This window comes from Bombina bombina, chromosome 2 (assembly GCF_027579735.1).
Source record: "Bombina bombina isolate aBomBom1 chromosome 2, aBomBom1.pri, whole genome shotgun sequence".
Taxonomy (NCBI): Eukaryota; Metazoa; Chordata; class Amphibia; order Anura; family Bombinatoridae; genus Bombina; species Bombina bombina.
Window position 1 is genome coordinate 554215465 of NC_069500.1, and position 24366 is coordinate 554239830.

Sequence of the window (24366 nt, forward strand, 5' to 3'; positions counted from 1 at the left end):
CCTCACAGGAATACACTCCTAATGCTGGAAGCAGTTTACAGCACCATATCAGGAACTAAACTAAAGGATAAGCAGAACTGAGTTGCAATAATCCTGGAGGACCTCCACAGTAATGGACTCCTGATGCTAAGGACAGCTTGCAGATGAGTACACTTCTGTAATCTGTAAAATGTATATATAGATTTGGGGGGAAAAGGGGGTTTCATGTTTATTTCTCCTCTGGGGCCATTAGCTTCAGAAGATAAAACAGGTATGCTATGCACCAACTAAGACTGTCTTTGGAGCTGCCAAATAATTGGAGGTAGCCTAAAATTAATCTGAACTTTATCACACTAAGACTGCTCTTAAATACACATCTAGCTTTACAATGCACATCCGCCTAGATGTGTAATCACCGAATGTTATTAGATGTTATATATAATTTACACGTTACTGTTTTTATGTTTTATTGTTCTATTTTTTGTTTTTTAATTAATGTTATCAGTTCAGTATGGGATTTCTCATACTCCACAGTTACTAAATTCAACCGGTCACATACTTGGTATCTTTACCCAGACCCTCACAAGGTGTCACGACTACTAAGAAGAAGATTTAAGGTAAATTATAATATGAATGACTATATGATGTGTTTCTGCCTGATTGCTTGCAAAATAGTTTTAGATCCTTATTTCAAAGCACACTTAAAAAGCAATGGTTATGTGAGATCACACATACATTATAAAATATGGATACATGGACCATTAACTTAATATCCCACAATGCTAGGGGTCTGAATTCAGATATCAAACGTAGGACAGCAATCACACAGTATAAATCCTTACAAGCAAATATAATTTTCCTCCAGGAAACTCACTTTATGAAGGCTCAGATACCTAAATATTGGACCAGGGCTTTCCCACAACATTTTCATTCCACATCAGACGCAAAAAAACGTGGGGTATCTATACTTATACATTCTTCATTACCCTTTGTACACAGGGAAACAATTGAGGACAAGGAAGGTAGATTTCTAATTGTAAGAGGTCAGATCCAGGGCACTGATATTACCCTATGCAATATATATGCTCCTAATGATAAACAAGATACTTTCATTAGACATATTACACATCTTCTGACAGAGTGGTCTCAGACGAGGACGATTCTGGCAGGCGATTTTAATGTAGATTTTACGCTACAATCTAGAGGATCTCGGCTTACGCTCACTAATAAACGGAATAAGCAATGCAAAACGACTAAACTAATACAAGATCACCTAACCACACTTGCTTTAATAGACTCCTGGAAAGCTTTATATGGTCACACAGACGACACTACCTTTTTTTCAGCAGCACATAAGACATATACAAAACTAGACTATGTTTTTGTCAGTCAGTTTTTACAACCTATATTAATAACTTCGTCCATTCACTCCTGTGTGTGGTCGGATCACTCTATAGTGCAACTCAAATTAGGCAGTATTCAGGTACCAAATAGGAAAAGAGTTTGGACATACGATCCAATCTGTCTAAAAGATCCTATGGTCCACAACACAATCACACAAAATATGCTGGAGTATTGGGACATTAACACGGGATCTACAGATAATCCTATTTCAACATGGGCAGCTCATAAGACTTACTTGAGAGGACTGCTCATTAAAGAAAAATCTATCTTACTCCGCAAAATCAACACACAAAGATTAAATCTCCAAAAAGAGATAGACACGCTAGTGAGACAACACAAACTTACACAATCTGGAAGTATACTAACACAACTCAAAGACAAGCGCACGAAACTGGCAGCAATTCTAAATGATCAGGTGGTAAAAGCAGCATTCCGACTCAAGACAAATTACTATATTTATACTAATAAGCCCGACAGATATATGGCGAATAGAATTCGCGAGAGAACAAAATTAGCCACAATACCACAAATTCAAAAACAAGACGGCACCACTACATCCCACCCGCAGGAAATTGTTGATTGCTTTGCCCAATACTATAGCTTGCTATACGAGGGAACTCATGTCAGCCATTCCCCACATACCGAAAGCATACTCACTAAATTATTAGACGAAGCCCAACTCCCCTCTATTACAGAGACAGAAAGAGATGACCTTAACAAGGAAATCACTATTAATGAGGTACAACAAGCTATCAAAGATCTGAAGCCAGGGAAGGCCCCGGGTCCGGATGGTTTGCCCGGGGAATATTATAAACTATTTAAAGCCTCATTAGCCCCACATTTAGTTAAATTCTCAAATTATATTATGCAAGGTTACGAGATTCCATCTGATCTTCTAAGAGCTAAAATAGTTGTCATCCCTAAACCAGGGAAAACCCCGAAATGGTGCACCAGCTATAGACCTATATCCCTTTATAAATCAGGACTTGAAAATTTTCACTAAGATTTTAGCAAACAGATTGAAATATATCCTCCCAAACATAGTACACCCAGACCAGGTAGGGTTTGTTTTAGGTAGAGAAGCACCGGACAATGTTCGGCGCATAATCACTGCAATAAATCACCTAGACCACACTAGAACGCCTTCTCTGGTCCTGTCATTGGACGCGGAGAAGGCGTTTGACAGAGTTGACTGGACATACATGTTCACAGTCCTAGACAGAATGGGATTTGGAGGCCCCTTTGTAGAAGCCTTGAGAAGCATATACTCTAACCCCATGGCTACGGTAGGTGCCATGGGACATCACTCTGGGCCTATTTACATACGAAATGGCACGAGGCAGGGATGCCCACTGTCTCTGTTGCTATTCGCCCTATGCATGGAACCTCTGGCGGCTAATATTAGACGTTCCCCCGATGTAACAGGACTTAAAATTAAAGACACTGACTATAAAATCACCCTCTTTGCGGACGATGTTCTGCTGACGCTGACCAGACCCCTCACGTCTTTAACAGGCCTCTATGATATCCTACAGAGGTTCTCTATTGTGTCAGGATATAAGATTAATATGGATAAAAGTGAGGCGCTAGCAATATCTTTACCAGCCCACACAAAAAAACTAATCGAACTGAATTTCTCATTCTCATTGGCCAAATCATATATTAAATACCTAGGAATTAAGTTAACAGTTCGCTATAGTGATTTATATAATACAAACTATCTTCCTATGTATAGAGAATTGCGAAGAGATATGGCTAAATGGAAGCTTCTTAACTTTTCTTGGTATGGCAGAATCTCTGCAATAAAGATGAATCTATTGCCAAGAATCCTCTATTTGTTTCGGACCTTGCCTATACTAGTCCCGAAAAAAGACCTAAAAACCCTTCAGACAGATATTATCTGCTTTGTAAACGGCAAAAAGCAATCGAGACTCCCTTATAGAGTACTAACTAGACATAGACAATTGGGGGGGTAGGGGTCCCTGATTTATTTAATTATTATGACGCCTCTAGGCTGGCCCAAACTGCGCTGATGGGATCCTCAATAACACACTTGGTGTGGATGGACCTAGAGAAGGAGATAGGAGAATTAGATTCCCCAGGAGATTTGGTTTGGGACAGACACCGAACCAAAACAAAATTAAAAAATATTCCCAGACCACAGTATTTTCGGTTGATCATTGGACAACGCTAACGAATAATGAGAAACTGATGCCAAGCTTTTCCTCTAAGATGCCACTTAAATATCTTATTCCACATGACTACCGAAGACAGTTAGACAAATGGGAAAACAAGGGTCTGTACCGGGTTGGGGACTTGCTAGCACATAAACCACTAACCTTTAATCAACTAAGAGAAAAATTGATACCCATTCCCCTACATTGGTATTTATATTTACAGATTGCATCTGCATTAAATCAATATATACCACACATGCACAAACAGATTAGCACTACATTGGAGAGATTATGCTGTACCCCCTCTAGACCTAAGAAATCCATTTCACTGTTAGATCTAGAGATACAAAACTTAAATAATGAAAATAAACCAGCGGTCATGCTCAACTGGGAAACAGATACACATTCAACACTAGAAATAAGCGAATGGCAGGAATTGTTCTATTCCTCCTGTAAGGGACTAATTTGTGCCGATTTAAGAGAAAATAGCCTTAAGACCATTTTTAGGTGGTATCTGACCCCAATCAAAACGTCACACTACACTGAGGGGAGAAGTAGAAATTGTTATCGTGGATGTGAGTCGACTGGTACATACATACATATGTGGTGGGAATGCCCTGGTGCGACTCACATCTGGACTAGACTATCGGTATTTCTCAGCACCCTTCTAGATGAGCAGATATCACTGACCATATCCCAGGCGTTATTAAATGCTCCACTTCCAAACTTTAATAGGCATATTAATACCTTCATTAGAATACTCTGCACAGTCACAAGAGTAGGAATAGCCAGACACTGGAAAGAGGGAGTACCGACATGGTGCGAGATACTAGAAAGATTTAAACTGACATACTCTCTACACGAAATCGCAGCAAAAATACTAGATACGACGGAAAATTTCCACAAGATTTGGTTCTATTGGATAATGCATCCACCTTTAATATGACTATCCTAATCTAACCTGGTAGAACAGTAAAAAGTAACATGATGGGAGTGGGAAGAAGGAAGGAGTTCTGGAGAGACATAATTACGAAGACTACATTAAGTTTACTATATCATATTCAGAGGTGTGACACATCAAGAGTTCATTCTAGTGACCAAAAGTTATGTTTAGCTAGTTTTCTTTCATGGTAATAAAAATCCACATGAGAGGTGTCTTTCATAAGAAATATATCAGGTATGCCTTACTGACTTTGAGACTTGATTGTATGTTGTAATTCCATGTGAAAAAAGATAAACTTCAAACTGTTAAACTTAGGAATTAAAGGGTTTATATGCCTGACAAGCTGATAATGTAATCAACTGTAAAAGACCGATATTGTATTTAATGATGTTATTTCAATAAAAATTATTTTATCATAAATAAACCTAACACTACCCCCCTGAAGATCTCCCTACCTTGTATTCACCCAGCCGGGCCGAACTCCTCATCCGATCCAGGCGATGTGTTCCAGCAAGCTGCAGTGAAGTCTTCTTCCATCCGGGCGATGTCTTGAAGCAAGCGGCAGAGAGTCTTCTTCCATCGGCGATGTCTTCAAGCAAATCGGCATCTTCAATCTTCTTTGTTCGCTCCTCCGCCGCGGAGCATCCTTCCGGCACGACAACTTCCCGACGAATGAGGTTCCTTTAAATGACGTCATCCAAGATGGCGTCCGTCGAATTCCAATTGGCTGATAGGATTCTATCAGCCAATCGGAATTAAGGTAGAAAAATCCGATTGGCTGATTGGTTCAAAGAAGATTGAAGATGCCGATTTGCTTGAAGACATAGCCGATGGAAGAAGACTCTCTGCCGCTTGCTTCAAGACATCGCCCGGATGGAAGACTTCACTGCCGCTTGCTGGAACACATCACCTGGATCGGATGAGGAGTTCGGCCCGGCTGGGTGAATACAAGGTAGGGAGATCTTCAGGGGGGTAGTGTTAGGTTTATTTAAGGGGGGTTTGGGTTAGATTAGGGGTATGTGGGTGGTGGGTTGTAATGTTGGGGGGTGGTATTGTGTTTTTTTTGCAGGCAAAAGAGCAGTTTTCTTTGGGGCATGCCCCCACAAAAGGCCCTTTTAAGGGCTGGTAAGGTGTTAGGGGTAATATGAACCTGACGGCAGCCATCTTGTTTCTCGCAGCCATTTTGTAATGAATAGACTTTATTATACTGGGTTATTATGTAGTGAGAACTATGTGCATGTTATGATAGTTTCCTTAGCTGTTCGGCCTTGCCAATGTACCCTGGCCCTACGCCCAGAATAAGATAGAATAAGATAATGTAAATAAGATGGTTCAGAAACCTTGCTGTCTCCGCAGAAGTTAGCCTGTTATGACTATGTAATTATTATGAGAAACTCATGTTCCAGTTTTACCTTGTATTTTGCTCTGTATAACTGTGTAAGATGACGCAGTCCTAACGTGTCATCCCCTTAACCCTGTATGTCACTATAAGAAAGGCTTGCTCTGTGCAATAAACAGAATTGGCTTTCGATCATAATGCTGCGTGGTCTGAGTAATTCTAAAGGGCCCTTATCAGATAATCTGCATATGCCTCAGGTGGTACACTGGCCCAGTGGCTTCAGCCTGACCTGACACTTACCCCCCTGGGGGGACCCCTAACAATTTTGGCGTCAGTTTGTGGGATTCGCAGTGAGTAAGTATGAGTGCTTTTACCATGCTTTCCTTCTGTGAATTTGAACCTAAATTTAGTCTGGTAATAGGTGTTGAAAATATATGATAAAGGGTTAAAGGGGTTCCTGTGGTTGAAGCACAGGTTTGCGGAGGTTATAGTCCTGCCGGCAGTTGTGATAACCCCTCCAGACAGGTAATCAGTCCTGTGCTGGGATACGACAGGTATTGTGAGTCCTGTCTGTGATAAGCGCGCAAGAAATATATGAATGCCAGTTGACGAGAGAATATTTTAAGATAAGCTCCCCCGGGCAAGGTGGCAGTGAGTGAGTCTCACGTATGTTAAAGTTTCCCATATTCATTCCCATAATAGAGTTTTGTTACCCACCTGAAGCTCATGTTGATATCTGATGCTTGCTTTGTTTTGTTTGTGTTTTTTGATGCTGTGCGTACAAAATATTAAGTGGCTGTGCATGTTATTATTGTGGCTATTATTGTGTTGAGAAATGGGAACTGCTTATAGATAAGAATGCACAGAGAAAATTACATGTATAAGGTAAAAGAAAAGAAGAGTTAATAGTTTCTGCAAAAGACAGAAATATTTTTAAAACACTGTCAGTGAGTACTGCTGTGTGATAAATAGAGAAATCTCTGTGTGAAAGAATGTAGCAGGCAAAGAAGGGGGGCCACCACTGAGCACGCACATAGATCAGAAGGAAAAAAAAAAGAGAGAAGAAACTGGTACAGCAGCTCTGTTTGTAAGACTTTTGTTTGCTTGCAGTAATGAAAAGGAAATTTAGGAAATTGTGTATATTGAGATGAATAATGTGTGATGGTCTGCTTTGAACCAAAAAACAGAATGTATTATTTGAAAATGATTGTCCCAAGACGTGCAAAAATGGCCATTTTGCGGGGTTTCGGAAAAAAAAATACATTTTGAACTTGGTGAGAAGTTAATCTGGTAAATTTTATGTCGTACGCTATGAAATAGATGCTTTTCTGAGAAAGGAAAAAAGGGAGTGAATCTCTGGTATGCGAGATGGAATGAGCGTGTGTGTTTGTATCGCTGTAAAAAAATGTTTCTTTCTGTTTCTCTGCTGGAAAATCAGACGTTGTAAGAAGATATTTGGTAATGTTATTTTATATACCTGTATTTTAAAGTCACCAGCATGTTTTAAGTATGTGGTATTCATATGCAGTTTTAGTTTTAAGTGATAATTGTTTTTCGGCATGTAAGGATATGATATTGTTTTAGCAAGTGAAGTAACGGCTTAGAAAGTGGCTTTGAAAGTGTGATGGTGTGTGTGTTTTTTGTCACGCTCTGGTAAATATGAAACGGTTTCTGGTATGATTAATGGGTTAATGTGTGTTGTATTTGTAAGGTCTGTGCACGGAGTTGATGAAATATATTTATAGGCTGTAATTGAAAATTTATCTAAAAGTGCGTCCATTTTTGTTGCAAGTAAATTAATCTGCAGGTCATGCTACAGTACAGAGGTGAAATTTGTGTGGTAAATCATACAAGCAGCCTAAATTATGGTTGGGATATACATATGTAATTTGCGTGATGAATGGTTAGTCCTTAAAGGGACAGTTCACTGTAACAAGTTGTTGCTATTAATGTATTGTCCATGACTTGTTATACAAGCTGCATAGTATAACATATAGGAGAAATTGCATTTGCAAGTTTATTTGTATATTTATGAAGTAGCTGGTTTTTATGCTTTCAAAACACAGTTGATTGCAATGGGTTGAATTTTAGATAATAAGAATATCTCATTATCTTATATTTGTCTGTAAAATCAGAGCTCAGTGCGTAGACGGAGCAATAGAAAATTGTAATTTTATTATTTAAAGAACCAGTGCAATAACACTGTATTAGTAGTTTGCTAAATATATTTTAAGAGACTCTTCTTTGTATATATTTATTTTAAATCTGCCGTTTAGATAGCAGATATTTCTTTTTGCAGCATAACTTAATTCTCTCTGTAATGCAAACTGAAGTGATAAGTTTAGGGATCCGTGAGACTAGCGGACAGAAAAAAAACGAGAAAAAACAGAGGAGTGAAAATATTTAAAGGGATACAGGCAAACTGATACAACATCTGAGAATTTTAAGGGAATATTTACATAAAAGACGATGAGGTTTACTGTAAGCCTAACAAAAGTATATTTCACTGTGTTAGCAGTTTCAATTAAAGATTATTTTTGCGTTTGGGTAAAATGTCCCTTTAACTAGCCTGCATCCCGCTGTGAGTGCGTTCTTATGCTGCTTATGCTTGTTTAGGCTATTTAATGAACGTCAGTATACATTTTTATTATAAGTAAGGCCAATGGATCATTGGGAATAATTTAAAGGGGAAATTGTAGTATTCTTTTGTAGAAAGCTTATTTTTTGTGTTATATGCGGTTGTTATATTTGGCTAGAGAGCTGCAGAATGGTGAATATCAAATTATACACAATGTTAAATCCAATAATTTTGTTGTGGTTAAACTAATTAGCATTTATCAAGTTTTAGTGTGAATTTTATATTTTTAAGCAGGAAACAGTGTTTCTCCTTTAAGTAAAAATGAAACTTTGAGTTTGCCTTACTATCTTTGAGAGGAATGATAACACTGTGCATGTTTTGCTTTTCTTTAAAAAAAAAAAAAAAAAAGTTTCTCTGTTTGGCTTTGTTGCAGAGAGAACGATTTGCACTTTACATTTAAAGCGGCAGTACTGGTGTTCTACGTTATAAAAATGATAACTATAAATTGCTCACTACAAAGAAACAAGTATTTATATTATATTCTGTCACAGAATATAGCTTAAAAATGATAATTTTATTTCTGTGGCTGTCAAACTGTATCTCACAGATATTTCAGAACTTTGTTATTTAAAATAACCCCCACTGCGTTCAATAAATAAATGAGATATTATTTAATGAAGTGATTTCAGTGACACTTTAAAATATATATAGTTATTTGGTTATTAACTAGTCTACCACTGTTATTGCAATGATTTTGATTGCTGCTTAACAGCTAAGCCGTGGTCTATAAGGTGTCTACAAATAAACACCCCTAAAACAAATGATGCACATTTTATCTGATTCTACTGCATTTATATAACTTGCTAATTTATCTGATCACAGTTTTAGTTTTATTTATATGGCTATTTTGTCTCTTGGTCTTGCAAAGAGATTTAAACAGCCTGTGATAAGAGGCAGCCTTCAAAGGCTTTAAAATTAGCATATGAGCCTGCCTATGTTTGGTTTAATCTAGGAAGGTTGGTTAAAATTAAAAGTCCTATCTGAATAATAAAATTTTCATTTATCCTACAATGTCCCTTTAACAGTGGCTACCGTGGTTATCTGATCGTTCCCAAATAAGCGCCATTTTATTTGTGCAATATGCAACTGAAGTTTCTTGGACATCTGCTGTGATTGTACATAGTGGATGTTTTTAATTGTTTGTAGTGTTTTGCGAGTGTTGCATTTCAGTGAATGTCAGAATATGTGTTGAATTTTAGGTTAATTGTGGTTGTTTGAAATTTGTGTCGGCAGCTAATGTTTTGTTTTGTGAAGGACAAGAACAATTTTTATGTTTTTCTCTTTTGTGACTACGTGTGGAAGCGTGCTGTATGGACAGCATATTGAATAGTGAAGTGTATGTCATTTTGCTTGCTATTGAGAATTGTCTCTGCATGAGTGGAGTGCATGATTTGCCGTTTAGTTTCTTGTTATCTTGTGTTTGCGTGTCACATGAGATGTTTCACGCAAACATGGGGGAAGTATTGATGAATATCTTTATGTAATGGGGGTGACACCCCACTCCTTTTTTTTTTTTTTTTTTTCCCTCCCTGGTGGATTAGATCTTTTTATTGTCTTTCTGTGTTAATTTCAGATGCCTAAAATGTTTTATTTTTCTATTTGGTTCTTAACACTATATTTGTATTTGCAGGATGAGAATATGCAGCTATCATCAGAGATTGAAACACACTAACTGAATTATTTTTGAGTTTCCATATTTAGGTAAAATCTGTACAGGCAAAATTCCATAAGTGCACTCTTCAAAAGATTAAAGATTGAAAGCAAGTAAACCTTTAAAGAAAGAAAAGATGAAGATGAAAGACCTTTTGTCAAGCTTGTTTTAACCACCATACTGCAGTAAAAAAAGTTGCTGAACTATATTTGGATCCATTCTTTGCATGCTGGTACCAGCCCCAGAACTGGACTCTGGGTAATCCATGACTGTTTCCTCTGATGTGTGTCTTCAGGACATAAAGACTATCCTTCTCTGGACTGTGCCTTACCGCTCGATATGGAGGTCCTGTTATGCTGTTACAGGGTCAACCAATTAAATTAGGGGAGTATTGTTTTTTTTTTAAATGTTTATTTATAAACCAACAAAATATCCAGACATTCTTTGTAGCAGAAAAAAAAAATTTGTTACGTGCACATATTAATCTTACCACGCAGGGTAATTTGAAACAAAACTTAACAAATACTATAACAGAAAACTCGTAAGGAGGAGAGAAAAGGGAAGGGAAAATAAACATGAATGCCTATTTGTATCAGCTTGATTATCTAAATGTATAATTTAACTTTACCTAGCATTTTTCTCCCTTTCTCACTCCTTTCTTTTCTTATTTCAATATTACATTAACATTGGGTTGTTGTTGGTGTGTTATTATTATATTTGCTGACCCCCCCCAAATCACACTAGCTAAAACCAAACAAAATAAAACAAAACGCTCAACAAAGGAGAAAAAAAAAAAAAAAGGGGGGAAAAGGATTCCTCCACTTCTCTCGCCCCCATCCTCATTCCAAATATCCCAGTATTTTATGATTAGTCACATTCTGTAGTAAGACCTTTACGCCCATTCAGGTGGTAAACTACCTAGCTGCACCAAAATATAAAAAAAAGTTGTTTTCTTTATACCCGAGATTAATTGCTCTTGGATTAAGGGGGAATATGATTTTATTATACCCAACCATTTTTGCAGATATTTCTTCAAATTCCCTTCTATAAATAAATCACTAGAATATTGTTCTGTAATAATTGTATTGGCCACCATTGATTTATATTTTGGGAAAGATATAAATTTATTAGTTTTCCAGTTTAATAAAATTATATTACGGGCAATTAATATGATTGTGTTGATTGTCTTGTAATGTTTGTTTTTGGAGGGTTTACACAGGAGGAAAGCCTCTAATGGGCCTATCTTATATGGGACTTCTAAACTAAGAGCTAACCAGAAATTTATCTTATTCCAAAATTGATAGATTATTGGACAGTTCCAAAAGCAGTGCATAATATCTGCATTCAAATTCCCACACTTCAAGCAAACATTATTATCAAGAGGATACCATTTTTTAAGATGTGCAGGGGTGACGTATATAAAGTTAAGAAGTTTGCAATGCGATTCTCTCCAAGATATTATGCTGGTAGTTTTCCCTATTCTTTTAAAACTATCTTCGATTTCTAACGAGGTAAGCTGGGGGAAATATATTTTCCATTTCTCAGCTAGAACTTCAAGTCGGGCCTGGCCAGCTTTCTGGATTAATAAATTGTATAAGGAAGAAATAGACCTGATACCTTGTCTGTAAATTTTAATTATTATATCAATATCTCCAAGCTTCCAATCAGTTTTATTGTCCTGCCACAATTCTTCATACAAGTGTCTTAGTTGCAAGTATGCATAGAAGCTATGTTTGTGGATCCCAAATTCACTCTGGAGATCTAGAAACGATTTAGCTATATCTGACCTATTATCCCTTATTTGGATCACATCCTGTAATCCTTTATTAAACCCTACTTTAAAAGTCCTAGTGGAAATTCCCGCTGGAAATTTAGGGTTGCCTTGAATAGGCAGATATTTAGAGGATTTCCAATTAATCCTTAGCTCATAACACAATTTATGCCAGGCCAAGATAGGGTTCAGCAGAGTCCCCATCTTTGCCAGCCGTTTAGGTAGCTCCTTCTTATCCAAATGAATCAGAGCTCTCAGACTAAATGGGGATACAATTTCCATTTCCAAATGTAGGTTAGTTGTATACTCTGATTCCGTGATCCAATCGAGAATGTATTTACTTAGTATGGCTAAATTATAATATTTAAGATTTGGAAGTGCCAAGCCTCCCATATTTGTATGTAAGGCTAAATTTTGTATAGATATACGTCTGCATTTTTGGTTCCATAGGAACCCTGCTGTGAGGTTATTAAATAAGGTTACATCTTTACTTTTAATCAGGAGCAGCAAATTTTGAAGTAAATAGAGAAGCTGGGGGAAAAAAAGAGTCTTAATCATGGCAACTCGTGCAGATAGCGAAATTGGAAGCACGTTCCACCTATCCAATTCTTGTTTGTATTTGAGAAAATACGGTGTGAAATTCAAATCATACCATGCATTAGGATCTTTATGAATTTTTATCCCTAGGTAATTTATCGAATCTACCAGTTTAAAAGGATATCTACCCGGTGGAGTGTCATTTTGAGTGAACCATAAAATTTCGGATTTTTCTGGGTTGATCCTGTAGCCCGCAAAGGACCCAAATTGTTTAGCTAGAGTCAGAAAATGTTGTATGGATAGATCTGATTCATTCATAAATAGGAGTAAGTCATCCGCATATAAAGTAAGCACGATTTTATTTTTACCAATCATTATCCCAGATAAGTCTTGCCTTAATTTCACCGCAAAAGGCTCTAACGCCAAGTTAAACAAGAGAGGTGAAAGTGGGCAGCCCTGTCGTGTGCCTTTACCCAGAATAATATCTGGAGAAGGTTCAGAATTTATTAATAGATTAGAGATTGGATTTTGATAGATTGTATGGATCATTGTTAGGAAGTTACCCATGAAACCAAAAGTTGCTAAGGAACAAAATAAGTGATCCCAATTAATGAGATCAAAAGCCTTTTCAGCGTCTATCGCCACTAAGGCCATATTGGATCTTTCTCGACACGTTTTGCCCTTATTTTCTAACCAGAAAAAATCCAGAACTGTCAAGACTCGACGTATGATTTTGGACACATTTCTACCTGGCATAAAACCAACTTGATCCGCATGGACCAGATTTCCAATACAACTTTTCAATCTATTTGCTAAAATTGATGTGAGAGTCACAATTTAATAGTGATATAGGCCTATATGCCGCCATGTTTTCTGGATCTTTATTCTTTTTCGGTATGAGGGTAATTAAAGATGCCGAAAAATATCTAGATGGTTTCTTATTTTCTATGTAATAAGAATTGAACAACTTCACCAGAGTTTCCGGAATATATTCCAGAAGGATTTTATATAAGTCCATCGGCAATTGGTCAGGGCCAGGTGCCTTAGAGGTTTTGGCCGCCTTAATCTGCTTTGCAACTTCATCCAATGTAATTGGTGCATTTAATAACTCAAGCTCTTGACTGGATATCTTGGGTATTTTAAGACTCTTCCAGAAGTTTAATTTATTTTGATCGTTTATTTCCTCTTTCTTATAAATCTCTTTATAAAATTCATAGGCTTCTTTAATTTCCGCGGGATTGGTGATATTTTTACCTGCTACTCTAATTTTATTAATTCTTCTATTACTCTGTCTATGTTTAATTAGATTAGCAAGATACCTAGCAGATCTCCCATAGTTCCCTTGATATCTGGCTCTCAGTTTTAAGTCTTCTTGGGTAATCTTGTGTTTAATATATAGATCCCTTTCATTTTTTTTCTCAGAATAGTTATCCCAGGTTTGTTTAGTGGGGTCCCTAATATATGCCTCATAGGCATTCCTAATCTGATTTGTTAACTGAGTTTCTCGGGCCTTGCACGTTCTTTTTAACTTACATAGATAAGCTTTTATTTCACCCCTAATGGTTGCCTTAAATGCTTCCCAAAATATTTCTTGTTTAAACCAGAAGGAGATATTATTATTCTTATATTCATTCCATTTCTCTCTCAACCAATTAGTAAATTGTAGATTATTTATTAGATAGGAGGGAAAAAAAAGTCTAGAAAAGTTAGGCCCGGAATTTGGACCCGTTTTGATTCGTAAGGAGATGATTGCATGGTCAGAAATAATTATATCTCTGATACCTGTTTTAATAACTTGATTTAATAAAGGTTCTGATATCAGAAACATATCTATACGGGAAAGAGTGTTGAATGTTTTGGATTCGCATGTAAATGCTCTTATATCGGGAAATTGTACACGCCAAACATCTGAGAGCCCAAGATCCATCATAAATTTGGACAAGATCCGATTCTTCCCAAATTCAGATTTGTTAACACATTTAAACCTATCTAATCGAGGCCTGTGAGCAATATTAAAATCTCCCCCGATAATTATTCTTTGGTTACTATAATACATTAACTTGGCTTTCAAATTCTCCCAGAAATTTTTTTCTGGTTTATTGGGGCCATAAACATTACAAAGAACTAGTTTTAGATCTTGTATCCGTACTTCTAAGATAATATATCTCCCTTCTTGATCTATAATTTCGGAGAGGATCTCACATTGCAAATTCTTATTAAATAAAATCGCCACTCCTCTTTTCCTGCCACAATATGGTGAATATATTACATTACCTACCCATCTAAATTTTAGTTTTAAAGCTTCCTCTGGTTTTAAATGCGTTTCCTGTAAGAAGACTATTTGCGGGTTAAGGGAGTTTAGGTGTTTAATAATTGCTTTTCTTTTGATTGGAGATGTTATTCCCCCCACATTCCAGGAAAAAAAATTAAGTTCATTTGTACTCATTTTATTCTACTAGGAGTATGTCGCTGTGCTTCTTTGGAAAAAAATCATTAAAGGAATGAGGCGAGGTGGGGGGGGGGGGTGAGGTGGAGGAGGGAGGGGAAAAGAGGAAAAAAAAAAAACACACAAACCCCTTCTCATACATACAACATTCATACATGCATCCCAACCAAGTACCATACTTAAGTCTAAAAAAGAACAGGTGAGAATTAAACCTAGAATTCTATTCATTCTAATTGAGTTTAAGTTATTTGCATAATGTTTGAGCTGCTTCCGGTTCTGTGATTATTTGGGTGGTATTGTTGATTTTAACTATGATTTTTGCTGGATAAACCAATTTTGCTTGTAATTTAGCATTGATAAATTTAGAGCAGAACGGTGCCATGATTCTCCGTTTTGCCGAGGTTTCTGCAGAAAAATCTTGAAATAGAAGTAATTTATATTGGTTTATTTTGCATTCCTGGTTTTTACGATAATTTTGCATTATTAGGGTCTTATCTTGGAAGTTAAGAAATTTTATTATAATCGGTCTGGGTCTGGCAGGACCTGAAGGGTTCTCCTTAACTGCTCCTAGTCTGTGTGCCCTTTCTATTAACAGGGGTAGTTGGTTCTGTAAACCCACACATTGTGGTAGTAAAACTGATGCAAAATGTATGAGGTCATTAAACTCAGTGCTTCTGGATCTGTCTTCAAGATCTTCGATCTTGGCTTGCATGGTAGCTATTTTTTTTTCATGGTCCGCTACTGTTATATCTTGGTTATTTAATAAATCCTCTAAGTTGGAAATTCTGTGCTCTGCCTCGTCAAGTCGGCCAGAAAATTGGCGGACTTCTATTGCAAGATTGGATATCTCTATTTTAATCTCTGCAAATTGTGGCGTAAATAAGTCTGACATACTCTGTAGTAACTGTTTACTTTCAAAATACAAGGGTTCCTCCTGGGAACTTAAGCTAGTTCTGGGTCCCTTTTTGTCTTTTGATTTAGGTGGCATAGCTAGGGGTGAAAAAGCAGAGGAAGACAGAAATTTGTCCATTAAGTGTATCAAACGGATAGATCACACACACTAAGGAAAGAAAAAAAAAAAGAGAAAAAAAAAAAAATTAAAAAAAAAAAAATTAAAGTGTAAGTGTGTTATAAGTCAAGAAAGTGGGTTAATTATTTAATTCTATATATGGAATATCTAATCCTCATCAGAAGGCCTATAAATAGTGAAATATATAAGGAAGAAATCATTTGTGTCTATGGCTATGTCACCTTACTATTTTTAAGTTGATTCTAAGCACCTAGAGATTGATTATTTACATTACTAGTCACTGTAGTGAATCATAAAATATATTACTATCACAAGCTATATATACACTTCAAGCTTTACGTAATAATAGTCTGTAATCAAGAGGCCCACCGTATAAAAAAGAAAAAAAAAGCTTAATTTGGACCTATGGACATAGACAAAATTATTTTAACATTCTTAACAGCAGCAACTGAAAGAGAAAATATGGGCACATTTCAACGTCACTTAATCCCTCTGTTGACTTAACACTATATACAATATGTAATTCCTGTGGAGAGAGTGAGAAATATCAACATTTTCTGGTACTTTTAACAATCATTAGTCTAGACTAGATATCACACCTATTTATATATATATAATTAGTATACAGTATTTGGATAATTCTTTTCCCTTTTGAATCAAGCTTGTTCTTAAATACTCAGCAGCCAACATCTAGCAAATCTATAACTGCCTACTATCAGGTATTTCTCTTTTTTTTTTTTTATGTTGTTATTTAGTAACTATTGAACCTGTAGTAGACAGAATTTACTCAGAGCTCTTATATTTCAGAGTTTCTCTAAAAGAGCAGACACCATTAAAGATTAATTTCCAACAATTTTCAACTTAATAGAAGCAGTTACTTCAAACAGGATATTCTTTTGTAACAAAAAAGATTCATAAGCATGTCCAGGAATGCTATTAAGTAAATTGTTCCTCTTTATCCTAATAAGTAAAAAGGTAAGAGGGCTTCAAAAAAAAAGTTTGTTGCTATTTATAATCCATCAATAGCCAGTTCATATATATATTCAACCGTAGACTTTGTATAAGCTTTAAAATATGGATAGAGTTCCAGCTGAAGATAACTTCCCAGAAGGCTAGTATACTCCCCGTATATTTTTAGAGCTTAACAAGATAAAGGGCGCTCATATTGATGCCTATTTTCCATGTGTAGACATGTATCAGGGTGTATTATATAACTTGCTACGTAGAAGGGGAGTATTGTTTTAACTCCATTCCTTATATTGCTTGTTTTGTATTCTCTTGTATTTGTTTTATTTTTATTGATCATATTGGGTATAGGACATCATATGCTTCATTGGTATTAGTGCACATGGTAGTTTATGTGCTTAACAAAGTAACCCTTTAGATAAATGTAACTGTGAACTTCGCAGTATTGTACTCTATTGAATGGCCCACTGAGTATAGAAAATAGGTTTAAGGAAAATGCTGCAACATAGCATAATATTTTAGACCCTTCACCCTTTAGAACATAAGGAGGACACGTCTAAGCTAGAAGTTTATAGTAAATATACAGAGAAATGTTTGTTCAGGGAATAGCATAATTATAGTTTATGAAAGCAAATGTATTTTTCCCTTTTGTTAATTAGTATGGTATCTGCAAAGTGAATTTGGTCATTTCTGATGTTTGTCAAAGAGTAATTCTTACCATAAAGATGTGTTTACCTTTAAAAGAACTTGTAGTTTTAAATGATGTTCTGTCTGTATGCTTTCCTCATACAGGAGTGTGAGAGAATTTAGGTTGGAGAATTATAAACATTATAGATAGCAGCTATCCAGAATAAAGCAACACGAGGCTCTTTTATTTTTAGAAGTTCAAAGTGACAGTGTAAAGAAATTCATTTATTTTTATTGACTTTTCTTTTTTCCATTCTTACTACAGGGCAGGCCTTAGCATAAGTTTTAGCATAACTATTCAGGCCCTTGAGGAAGTCTGACAGGTTTTCACTTGCGTAGTATTCATGAAGTATCATTTAAAAGTAGATAGAGAAGTTGTAAATTATTCTCTGAGGAATATCAATGTATTTAGTTTGTATTATATATCAACAATGTTTTGTTTGATTTTAAATGACATAGGATGACAGTGACGTTTTATTTGGACATAATTGTGATTTGTGAATTAACCAAGGTGAGGGGAGCTTATGGTGTGGGTTAAGAAAGTTGTGTCAGAGTGTTTTTCACTATGTGTATTATCACAGTAGAAATGAAAATAAAAGTAATGAAGCTTATATATAGATAGTATTTATTTAAAACACTTAAAACAAGTTAGAATTGTAAGTATAGAGCTCTAATACTTTAAAACATTAAAAACAATATACAATTAATATAAGGACAACATTTGAGAATTATGAACAGTCTTTTTGATTTGTTTTCAATTTGTTCATATAGTCTGATCAATTAATTTGATTGAATTCGTTTTTTGTTTAGAAAGTTTTTTATATGAATGTTTTACTTTTACTCACGTTTTTGTCTTGGATAAAAAACTTTTAAATGGCCTTAATATATGTCCAGGATAGGCCGTTGAGAAGACAAAAGTAAATAGATGACAGTCTTATGTTTAAGACGCTCTTTATCTTAAAAGGTCAAAAATTGCAACTTATGAAAAGAAAAATTGTAACGTTGTTTCAAATTTTTGCAAGTCTTTTAAGAGGAGAGACAATTGGTGTTTCTATATTGGATATATCTGGAGAAATCGATGTGCTTAAGGTTTCTTTGCCAATTTCACTTGTAGATGTGGTGTTTGATATTTGATAAAAGGAAGGACTCGTTGGTCTCCGAGACTTTTTACCCTGTTTTTGGTAGATTTGATGTATAGGGTTTGCAGGAGTCTCTAGGAGGCTTGTAGTGTTTGTTGGTATTTGGGTCTTTGGTTAAAATCATGATCGTTGGTCTCTGAGACTGTTTACCCTATTAATATGGTGAATTTGATGTTCAGGGTTTGCTGGAGTCTCTAAGAGGCTTGTGGTATTTCTGGATGATATTATCTTGGATCCTGATATCAGTTTCAGATACAGGTAAATTTACTTTGAGGTTCTGAGGACCGGGACAATTTTATCTGTCCGTAGAGGTTCTTTGTAGTGAATTGCTTCTTTTTTGCGTTTGTCAGCGTTCAAACGTTAGTTATGATGAATCCGCTTATAAGTTCAACATCCCACAGTGTGGGCATATAGCATCAAAAGAGGGTGCACACTCAGGAGGGCAAATCTACGCGTTTCGGCGGGTGCCTTTATCAAGATGCCTCTGAGAGTGTTCGCGGTCATTTTTAAAGGTGTAGGTGAGTGGTGATTGGTCAATTTGTGACCAATCCTAGCTCCAATTTTTAGAGCATTTTTTTCACATTTATTAGCGTGTATTACAAGATAGACAAGTTGTTAGTGATAAGTGTTAAACAGTTTGAAATATTTGGAATGTGATCTAATGCTTTATCTGGTGAAATTTGTGAGTGTGCCCTCTTACTAAATTGTTGTTTGATAAAACAAAACAATGGGATATATGTAATCAGGTAATGTGATCACTTGGGAAAAAGGTTGAGATATAGTGCTAATCTTAGCTCTGTTTTAGATGCTTGTAGTTTGGAGTCTCAGGTATTTTTGTTCTTTATGGAACTTTTGTTGAAGTCCATTTTAATATAATATTATGACAATATTTTTTCAAATGTAATATATTTTAAAGTATACTGGTTAACTAGTTATCGCAGTGTATAAATAGACACTTAAATTTGATAATTTAGTTTATAAAATTCAGATTATAAAATTCAGATCGAACTCCATATTTAACCCATGTGGGTGTAGAGTTTTAAAGGAGTAGATGTACTCCGCTTCTTTTCTAAGTAGGAGGTTTTCTAAATTACCACCTCTAGGATTGAGGAAAACTTTTTTAACTCCCCAAAATTTCATGTCTTGGGTGTTGCCATTGTGATGTTCAGTAAAATGTTTGTATAAGTTTGTGTTGGTTGATTTATGTTCTATATGATGAAGGTGCTCTCTTATGCGGTCTCTGAGCATACGGCTAGTTTGACCAAAGTATTGTAAACCACATAAACATTGTATGCAGTATATAACATTCCTATCGGAACAGCGTATAATTTCTTTGATATTGATGTATTGATTATTATTAGTAGATTCTATGGTTTTTATCTTGCTACTATGTTTGCAAGATTTGCAGGATATGCAAGGGAAATAACCTTCAACTTTTTCATTATTAAGATCAATTGTGTTGTGGTTATGGGAAACCTTTTTCTTGAATTCACTTGGTGATATTATGTTTAAGATTTTTTGCTTTCTTAAAAATGATGTCTGGGTGGTTTTTTAGTTTATGTCCTAATACTTGGTCTTGTTTTATATAATGCCAGTGTTTGTTTAGGATCTTTTTTATTTCAAAATGTTGTGAATTGTACTGTGTTATGAACGGTATAAACAATGGATCATTTATTTTTGGGTTAATTTCTGGCTTTTGTTTGGGTGCAAGTATTGAGTTTCTATCCATTTCTTTTACCTCTAGTTGTGTTCTATCTAGTGATTGGATATTATATCTTTTTTCAATGAATCTTTGTTTTAAAATTTCTGATTGAGTAGAGTATTGGTTTATGTCTGAACAGTTTTTCCTAATACGAGTGAATTGATTTTTGGGAATATTTGTTTTCCATTTATTTAGATGGCAGCTTTTATTGTGTATGTAGTTATTGGCATCAGTTTTTTTAAAATAGGTTTTAGTTGTGATTAGTTTGTTTTTAATTTCTATTTCTATGTCTAGATAGTTGATAGAATTTGTGCTGAATTCGTGAGTGAAGTTGAGACCTAGTGTGTTGTTATTTAGATCTTCTAGGAATAATTCTAGTAGTTCTGGTTCGCCTTTCCAAATTATGAACAGGTCATCTATGTAGCGATAATATAGCACAAGGTTCGCCCCCCATGGGCTAGAGTTTATGTATTTATGTTCAAAATAGCCCATGAATAAATTAGCATAACTAGGGGCGAACCTTGTGCCCATAGCTGTCCCTTTATGTTGTAGAAAAATCTCTTCATTAAATAAAAAGGAGTTGTTGTATAGTATGAAATGGATACAAGTGATTATAAATTTATTTTGTTCTTTATTTAAATTTGTGTCCTTGTCTAGAAAGAATTTAATTGCTTTAAGTCCTTTTTGATGATCTATGTTAGTGTATAGAGAGTTAACGTCGCATGTTACTAGGAGGTAGTTTTCTTCCCAAGAAATATCATTTAGAATGTTGAGTAATTGGGTGGAATCTTTTAGGTAAGAGGGTAATTGGGATACATAAGTCTGTAAGAAGAAATCAACATATTGAGAGAGATTTGATGTGAGGGATCCTATACCGGATATGATGGGTCGTCCTGGTGGTTTTGTTAAGTTTTTATGGATTTTGGGAAGTATATAAAAAGTGGGGACAATGGGGTTTGTAATATTTAGAAAATCAAATTCATTTTTTGTGAGTATTCCTGAGTATAATGCTTTTGTGAGAATGTCTTGTAATTCTTTTGCTTGATTTTTTAAGGGATTTGTTCTCAATTTTTTATATGTTGTTCGATCATTTAAAAGTTTGTATGATTCCTCTAGATAGAAGGATGTGTCCATTAGGACAATTCCTCCGCCCTTGTCAGCTTGTTTGATAGTGATGTCTTTATTATTTTTCAAATCTTTTATTATTTTTAGTTCCCTTTGGGACATGTTCCATTTAATATATTTATTTTGGTCTAGTTTATCTATGTCCTGTTTGACCATTTTTTCGAAAAGTTTAATGTCTTCACTTTTTTCGTTTGTAGGATAGAATGTTGAGGGGGCTTTTAGATTTGTGTGTTTAAATTTTTGTTCGTTGTCTTTTAAGGTTTTGTTTTCCAGTGGGTTTTTAATAAAATATCTTTTTAAAGTTAGTTTGCGTATGTATTGATTTATGTTTATGAGGGTTTCAAATTTGTTTAGTTTGCACGAGGGTGCAAAAGACAGACCTTTATTTAGAATTGATTCTTGGAGAGGGTTTAGTTGGTGTTGACTTATATTGAATATTCCAGTATGTTTTATTTCTGTCTTTTTGGAATTTTGTCTAAGTTTTCTTCCCTTTCTTCTACCTCTAATTCTCTTTTGTTTCTTATGATTCTTTTTGGAAGGCTGTAGTGTGTATTGGTTTTTGAAGTTCCTTCCCCCAAAGGGGCCTGTTCTAAAAAAACTTTTTGTTGCTCTGAATTTTGAGGTGCAGGGGACCTAAGATTTTGTTCTAATGGTTGATACCTGTTTCTAGTCTGTATTCTCCAATCTGAGTTGGAGTCATAATTATTGAAATTTCTTGTGTGGTTAGTGTGATATGTGTTTTTGTTTCTGTATGTGTAACGAGCAGATTGGTCATAATTATCATAATTATGTCTATAATTATGTTGATTATCTGGTTTGTTATACCATTCGCGGTTATCCCATCTGTGTTCGTAGTAATCCCTATGGTTTGAGTTATAATTTGAGTTATAATTGTTTCTGTTATAATTTAGATTATGTTGATATTCTCTGTGTGGTTGATTTCTCCTTGGGGTATAACCCCAATTTTCATGTCTATTTCTACTATCAAACATTTCCTCTGTTCTCGGTTTGGTGTGATATTTGTCATCAGGGTAGTTAATATATTGTCTTTTTTGATAGTTTTGCTGTTTATTTAATCTTTCTGTGTTTCCTGTGTCGGATGGAATATGGTCCCTATTTGTAGTTTGATTAGGGATAGTGAGTTTTTTTCTGTTTTACATGGTTTGATTTCCCAAACAGATATGATCGATCTGAGATTTTTGCAATAGGAGAGTCGACCATCTCTACTGTATGTTCATTTGTTAGGTCAATTTCTGTGGGGATTTCCGTATCTAAAGTTTCTGAATAATCTTCTAAATCTCTAATGTATTTAGATGATTTTGTGGCTAGAATATTTTCTTTAAAAGTAGAAATGTTATTAAAGATTTCTTTTTGTATGTTTAGAAACTCGGTATTATTTTCATAAATTTTTAAGCTGTTTTTTTGTTGGTCTATTTCTTTTTTGGTCTCACTTAATGTAATGTTTCTAGATTTAATTATTATTTTCATGAGTGTTTGGGAAGCATTTTCAAGTGTCTCAAACCATTCGTTGGATAAATCATCGTTTAGATAGAATGTGCAATTTTTCTTTAATCTGAGTCCTCTTGGGACCATGTTATTTTCTATATATTTTTCTGTGTATTTAATTTCTATGGTGTTTTTTAGCTCTTTTATCAGGAGTTTTTCCAAGTTATCACATAGTTCCGTTAGATTTTTTGGTTTATTTGAATTAGGGTTAATGTCTTGGTTGTGGTGATCTATAGAGATACCTTGAAGTATTTCTTCTCTTTGTGCAAATATATTCATAGTAGTATTTAGGTTAAGAATTTAAATGACAATATAGGGCGTGTTTGGTGTCTATAGCACCGGTATTAATAGGTGTGTGTTACCTCTTAAGGATAATGGTTTACTTATAAATAGTGTTATAAAGTGATAAAAACACTTTAATGCGATAAATGGTGTGTCTCAAACTCAAAATGGAAGGATAGAAGTGATTTTGGAGGAACAAGTATAGAGTGAGTGCACCTAGTGTGTGTATATTTAGAGATAAATAATTTTTATCTAAAGAAATAGTTTTTGTAACCTCGCTCTGTACCCTACAATAATTGACAGTTGTTCCTTCAAACGACTGTCTAATAAATGAAACGTGAATTAACCAAGGTGAGGGGAGCTTATGGTGTGGGTTAAGAAAGTTGTGTCAGTGTTTTTCACTATGTGTATTATCACAGTAGAAATGAAAAGTAATGAAGCTTATATATAGATAGTATTTATTTAAAACACTTAAAACAAGTTAGAATTGTAAGTATAGAGCTCTAATACTTTAAAACATTAAAAACAATATACAATTAATATAAGGACAACATTTGAGAATTATGAACAGTCTTTTTGATTTGTTTTCAATTTGTTCATATAGTCTGATCAATTAATTTGATTGAATTCGTTTTTTGTTTAGAAAGTTTTTTATATGAATGTTTTACTTTTACTCACGTTTTTGTCTTGGATAAAAAACTTTTAAATGGCCTTAATATATGTCCAGGATAGGCCGTTGAGAAGACAAAAGTAAATAGATGACAGTCTTATGTTTAAGACGCTCTTTATCTTAAAAGGTCAAAAATTGCAACTTATGAAAAGAAAAATTGTAACGTTGTTTCAAATTTTTGCAAGTCTTTTAAGAGGAGAGACAATTGGTGTTTCTATATTGGATATATCTGGAGAAATCGATGTGCTTAAGGTTTCTTTGCCAATTTCACTTGTAGATGTGGTGTTTGATATTTGATAAAAGGAAGGACTCGTTGGTCTCCGAGACTTTTTACCCTGTTTTTGGTAGATTTGATGTATAGGGTTTGCAGGAGT